This window comes from Ranitomeya variabilis, chromosome 1 (genome assembly GCF_051348905.1).
Source record: "Ranitomeya variabilis isolate aRanVar5 chromosome 1, aRanVar5.hap1, whole genome shotgun sequence".
NCBI lineage: Eukaryota > Metazoa > Chordata > Amphibia > Anura > Dendrobatidae > Ranitomeya > Ranitomeya variabilis.
Window position 1 is genome coordinate 477,701,354 of NC_135232.1, and position 7,276 is coordinate 477,708,629.

The following is a 7,276-nucleotide window of genomic DNA, read 5'->3' on the forward strand; positions in this document are numbered from 1 at the left end:
TTCATTCTTCTGCGTTGGCAGGTCATCCTGGCATTTTTGGTACCAGGGATTTGGTGGCAAGGTCCTTCTGGTGGCCTTCCCTGTCACGAGATGTGCGAGGCTTTGTGCAGTCTTGTGACGTTTGTGCTCGGGCCAAGCCTTGTTGTTCTCGGGCTAGTGGATTATTGTTGCCCTTGCCTATTCCTAAGAGGCCTTGGATGCACATCTCGATGGATTTTATTTCAGATCTGCCTGTTTCTCAGAAGATGTCTGTCATCTGGGTGGTGTGTGACCGTTTCTCTAAGATGGTCCATTTGGTTCCTCTGCCCAAGTTGCCTTCTTCTTCCGAGTTGGTTCCTCTGTTTTTTCAAAATGTTGTTCGTTTGCATGGTATTCCTGAGAATATCATTTCTGACAGAGGGACCCAATTCGTGTCTAGATTTTGGCGGGCATTCTGTGCTAGGATGGGCATAGATTTATCTTTTTCGTCCGCTTTCCATCCTCAGACGAATGGCCAGACCGAGCGGACTAATCAGACCCTGGAGACATATCTGAGGTGTTTTGTGTCTGCTGACCAGGATGATTGGGTTGCTTTTTTGCCATTGGCAGAGTTCGCTCTCAATAATCGGGCCAGCTCTGCCACTTTGGTGTCCCCGTTTTTCTGTAATTCGGGGTTTCATCCTCGATTTTCCTCTGGTCAGGTGGAATCTTCGGATTGTCCTGGAGTGGATGCTGTGGTGGAGAGATTGCATCAGATCTGGGGGCAGGTGGTGGACAATTTGAGGTTGTCCCAGGAGAAGACTCAGCTTTTTGCCAACCGCCACCGTCGTGTTGGTCCTCGGCTTTGTGTTGGGGATTTGGTGTGGTTGTCTTCTCGTTTTGTCCCTATGAGGGTCTCTTCTCCTAAGTTTAAGCCTCGGTTCATCGGCCCGTATAAGATATTGGAGATTCTTAACCCTGTTTCCTTCCGTTTGGACCTCCCTGCATCCTTTTCTATTCATAACGTTTTTCATCGGTCATTATTGCGCAGGTATGAGGTACCGGTTGTGCCTTCCGTTGAGCCTCCTGCTCCGGTGTTGGTTGAGGGTGAGTTGGAGTACGTTGTGGAGAAAATCTTAGACTCTCGTGTTTCCAGACGGAGACTCCAGTATCTGGTCAAGTGGAAGGGATACGGCCAGGAGGATAATTCTTGGGTGAATGCATCTGATGTTCATGCCTCTGATTTGGTTCGTGCCTTTCATAGGGCCCATCCTGATCGCCCTGGTGGTTCTGGTGAGGGTTCGGTGCCCCCTCCTTGAGGGGGGGGTACTGTTGTGAATTTGGATTCTGGGCTCCCCCGGTGGCTACTGGTGGAATTGAACTGGTGTCTTCATCTTCTCTGTTCACCTGTTCCCATCAAGATGTGGGAGTCGCTATATAACCTTGCTGCTCTGTTAGTTGCTTGCCGGTCAACAATGTTATCAGAAGCCTCTCTGTGCTTGTTCCTGCTCCTAGACAACTACTAGATAAGTTGGACTCTTGTCCATGTTTGTTTTTGCATTTTTGTTCCAGTTCACAGCTGTAGTTTCGTTACTGTGTCTGGAAAGCTCTTGTGAACAGGAATTGCCACTCTGGTGTTATGAGTTAATGCCAGAGTTTTAAAGTAATTTCTGGATGGTGTTTTGATAGGGTTTTCAGCTGACCATGAAAGTGTCCTTTCTGTCTTCTGCTATGTAGTAAGTGGACCTCAAATTTGCTAAACCTATTTTCATACTACGTTTGTTATTTCATCTTAATTCACCGCCAATACATGTGGGGGGCCTCTGTCTCCTTTCGGGGTATTTCTCTAGAGGTGAGCTAGGACTAATATTTTCCTCTGCTAGCATTATTTAGTCCTCCGGCTGGTGCTGGGCATCTAGAATCAACGTAGGCATGCTACCCGGCCACTGCTAGTTGTGCGTTAGGTTTAGTTCATGGTCAGCTCAGTTCCCATCTTCCAAGAGCTAGTTCCTATATATGCTGATGCTATGTTCTCTTGCCATTGAGAACATGACACACCACATTTGCTATGCGCCAGTCCTGCGGAACAGACCCCGTCGCAGGACACCAGGATGTGAAAAAGCATATCCGCAGAGGAGCGTCTTCTCCTTACCTTACGGTATGTATTCAACATCCTCAAATGCTGTATGTTGATGATGGTTTTTTTTTCAGGGTTGTTTGCTATCAGCTATTTGACCAAATATGTGCTACTTAGGAGCAAACCACAAGATAAAGATATATTTTTAATGTTGTACGTATGAACAGTAGTTAAATATTGCTAAATTTCATTAATATTCCAGTGTTTTTTCTTAAACAACATATTTGCGCTTTATAATGTTTGTTCAACACTATTGTTACATAACTAATATGTATTTTTTGGTCCTTTCAGCATCCTGTCAACTGGTTTGTCTTAAGCGGGACTACACCTGGAGTTTCTCATTGGTCGCTCCACGATTTCTGGCATTGTGCGCTCAACATGCATTGAAATATGGGAGAAACTACATGAACTGGTCATGCCTGAGCCAAAAATGGGTGATTGGATAAAAATAGCCCGTGGTTTCAAGTACACTTGTGACTTTCCACACTGCATTGGAGCCGTGGATGGGAAACATATCAGGATGCGTAAGCCGCCGAACTCTGGGTCCCAATTCTTCAATTCTAAGCAGTTGTTCTCTGTAGTTCTATTAGCTGTAGTTGACAGTAACTACAGGTTTATAATTCTAGACATTGGGGCCTATGGGCGAACAGGAGACTCAAGGGTCTTCAATTCGTCCATTATGAGTCGGCGGCTACGTGAAAACCAGTTAGACCTCCCACCACCACAACTCCCACGCTCCAATGCTCAACCGGTGCCATATGTTCTTGTGGGGGATGAGGCCTTCCAATTGACAAGGAATGTCATGAGGCCTTATCCCAGGCGAAACCTGGATCACCGGCAGCGTGTTTTTAATTTGAGGCTTTCCAGGGCGCGTAGACTGGTGGAGTGTGCCTTTGGGATTCTGTGTGCCAAATGGCGTCTCCCCCAGTCTGCCATTCAGCTGAGTGAGGCTACTATTAATGAAGTTATAAAAGCGTGTGTTGTTTTGCACAATTTTACAAGACTTCATGATTGCCCGTTGGCTGTTAGCCCTACACCACATGTCCCTCCTCCGCACCGTCCCCTTTCTGGAATCAAAGTGAGAGATATTTTCACAACTTATTTTGTTTCTCCTCGGTGCTACTTCCTGGCAAGATTATGCTGTTTCTCAGTTGTGATTTTCTTATTTTACAAACATATTTGCACCATATAAATGTTGTTTCATACAGAAACTGTACTGTGTGTGTTGTATTTACTTAATTACCAGATGCTTATGAACAGAGCATATGTGTGTGATGTAAGAATGATTGTCCCACAAACGTCAATTGGCTTTTGACAACATTTTTTACTGAAAGCAAAAGCCTTTTGTTGTAAACTTTCAACCATATTTGTTTCATATGGTTTTTTTTTTTGCCTTTTTTTTTGTTTGTAAAGAACAATAAAGAACAAACTGCAATTACAGCACAAAGGTAACCAAAACATGGTTACACGTAACAAATAACAAAAAAATATACATTTTGGTTATAGATTTCTGTAAGTTGGTTGGGGTGATGGCGGCAGCTCAGGGTCCTGCTCAGGTGGCCTTTGTTGGGCCAATTGTCCTTCAGCCTGTTTGGATGCTGTGTGTGGCGGATCAAAATACAGGCATTGTTCATATTGGCCAGTTGGGTATTGGCCATAAATGATTTGTCTCTGGCCCTCATGCTGAGGAACATATTGGCTGGACTCATACCCACCCCCAAAATGGCCATGTCGTCCAAACCCAGGTTGGGACCAGCCTACAGCACTGGGTCTGGAAAAGTGGCCATATTGGGAAGGTGGGTTGTAGGCTGCCATATGGTGCGGTGTTGGCCTTGGTTGATTTTGGGTAGGGAGGGGTTGAGGTGTAGGCACACGTGGAGGTGCTTCAAATCCTGATTGACCATGCACCTGTTGATTTCGTGGAAGGCGCGAGAGGTTATATTGTGAAAGCTGCCTTCTTTCAATAAATTCAAAAACCTCATAGGGGTCATTTGGGGCGGTGCTTAAATCAATCAGGATTTGAATACACCCTCTCACACGGAGCCTCACCTCAGGGGGAAGGGGGCGAAGGTACCGGGCCAGGCTGCGAGCAAAGGCCTCCTCACCATCATCTGTGGCTGCCCTGGCCAAATAATTGAGGACCCCAGCGTCCACTTCCCTCCTAGTGGCTTGCAGCTCTCTCCTTCTGCGGCCTCTGCGTAAAGGCCCAGATGCCTGTGGGGAGGACACCAGTGGGACAGTAGGGCTGCTGCTCTGTCAATCCTCTTCTTCCTGCTTACAGGATCAGGTGCTGCTGATGTAGTTGGAGCTGCATCTTCCACACTTGTTGCTGTCTGTTGTGATGCAGAAGCCGATGGTCCAGGGAGGATGGATATAGAAGATGGGCCTGCCACCTCATCATCAACAGCAACTGGATCTATTACAACCTCCGAGTCCGACCCGGTCTCCCTCTCAGTGAGGTTGGACTGTGTTCTGGTATGAAAAAAATAAAATCAAAACATAAAAAAAATAGTACAGTCATTTTCTTACATAAGTTTCTTCGACATGTGTGACATCGTATCACGGTAATTAGCTACACGCAACCTACGATCCTCACAAGATAACCTTCTCTAATACTCTGTTATCTCCTCAGCACACAATTGTATATAAGATTTATCTTAGGTATCACCCCTACTCTGGAACCCTCTACCACAAAACATCACACTCTCGCCTACCATTGAAAACTTAAAAAAAGGCCAGAACACCCACCTCTTCCCACAAGCATATAACCTGCATTCACCAACAATCGACCACACCACTGCATGACCAGCTCTACCCTTGCCTACTGAATTCCCACCCATCCCTTGTAGATTGTGAGCCTTCGCGGGCAAGGTCCTCTCTCATCCTGTACCAGTTCTGACTTGTATTGGTTAAGATTATTTACCTTATTTTGATTCTGTATACCCCTCCTTACATGTAAAGCGGCATGGAATAAATGACGCTATAACAATAACAAATAATTCTAATAATAATAATAAGAATAATAATTGTGTTGTATGGTTTTTACTTACTGTCTTAGATCCATACTGGGATCCAAAAATGAAAGTCGATCGTAGTATATGTACTTTCTTTTTTTGGTTGTTTCTGCTGAGCCACTTCTTGCCCGCTGCTGCTTTTCCTGCCGATATTGGTCCCTGATGCTGCGCCATCGTATCATAACATCATCCACTGCAATGACATGTTAACAAATATTATATAAGCTCATTCTGCACATTGTTTACAACAATTGCCATTGATTGATCATATTGTGTGGATGCTAAGAAAATGCCTTCTTAAATGATTGCCCTAAAGTTTAAATTGCTTACAACAGCAAGTACATTATACATAAGAAAATGAAACAACACAAGGACAGGGTTCACTCCCCTCTGTACCAGTCTGGCGTTAACAAAAATAGTACCCAACACAACATCTATATTATCTATGTACGTAAACACTTTCTCATGTTCATGATCTTTGTTTTTGTACAAAAATGTTTTTAAAAAAATTTTTAAAAAAAAATCTGCAAGAAATCATGTAGGTAAAACATTTTTCAAGGTTAATTAATGTCGCAACATGAGTGTACTTACAAAGTTCTGTCTACTCCGCACGTGGCCGTTGGGCATAATCTGGGAATAGGATCCCACAGATGGTCCTCCAAGCTGCCTCTTTCCTGGCCCGGTTGGAATAATTTGGATCCTGCTGGTCCCAGATTTCAGGCCTTTCTTGGACCAGGATGAGGAGCATATTCACATTGATGATGTTTGCCATGCTGCTTGCAACTCCGTGGAGGCGAGCGCCAGACTTCCGGGATGTCTGTCTGGCTTTTTGAGCTAATTAGCATGTCTGAACTTCCTGATTGAGGGCTTGGCACATTTCCTGGCACCTGGAGATGTCTGGCGTATTTCTCGCAAGTCACACGCATGGTCCGTGTGTAATCCGTAATTTTCTCGCCCCATAGACTTTCATTGGCGTATTTTTTGCGCAATACGCTGGCAAACGCAGCATGCTGCGATTTTCTATGGCCGTACAAGACCGTATAATACGGCAGATAGGAGCTGGCCATAGAGAATCATTGTAATGTTTGCAATCCGTATTTTCTAAGCCTCTCATACATCCGTAAAACTCGCTAGTGTGACGCCGGCCTAATTGTTCCACTCCTGGTTTTGGCTCACAAATACTGATGTAAAATACTGACCAAATACTGCTAGTGTGACGGCAGCCTTATACTGCTGAGTATGGGGTGGGCTCAGATCCAGAGTCCGCTTCATACACCTGCAGTTTATCTGCGTCATACATATATGGTGGATTTTGGTAAGGTGTTAGAGAGGTTGTCCAGACTGACTGCATACGGATGAATCATGAGAGCGTGCAGTACTACGCCATCATGATTCACTGGTATTCCCGGTAAAAGCAGGTGGTCACGTGGCCTCAATTATGCAACATGCCCATTGCACTAATTTGGCTTTTTCAATAGAAATGAACTGAGAGAAGCCAGATGAGACTAGTCGGCATGTGACCGCAAGTATGGAAATCGAATACATGAGGGCACGTGACCTCTCGATTGCACCTGGGAATAGCAATGTGTATTTCTCATGTTCTCAGGATGTCAAAACAGTCATCAAAGAGGACTGGTAGGCTCTACCTCTTTTAGTAAATACAGTGGCATGTAAACATTTGGGCACCCATGGTCAAAATTACTGTTATTGTAAACAAATATGAAATGAACTCTAAGGCTATGTGCACACGTTGCGGATTTGCCTGTGGAATTTTCTGTGCGGATTCTGCATCTCCTGGCAGAAAACGCAGGTCAAAATCTGTGCATTTTTTAAGTGGATTTTGTGTGTTTTTGTTGCGGATTTACTGCGGATTCTGTGTGGATTTAATGAGTTTTTACCCCTGCGGATTTCTATTATGGAATGGGTGCAAAAACGCTGCAGAAACGCACAAAGAAATAACATGCTCCTTCTTTTAATCCGCTGCGTTTTCAGTGTGGAATTTTCCACACCATTAGCACAGCATTTTTTTTTTCAATTGATTTACATTGTACTGTAAATCACTTACGGATCTCCAGCGTTTCTGCGCGGAAAAAAAAAGCTGCGGATCCACAGGAAATCTGCAACATGTGCACATAGCCTAAAAGGCCTAACGTTAAGGCTATGTGCA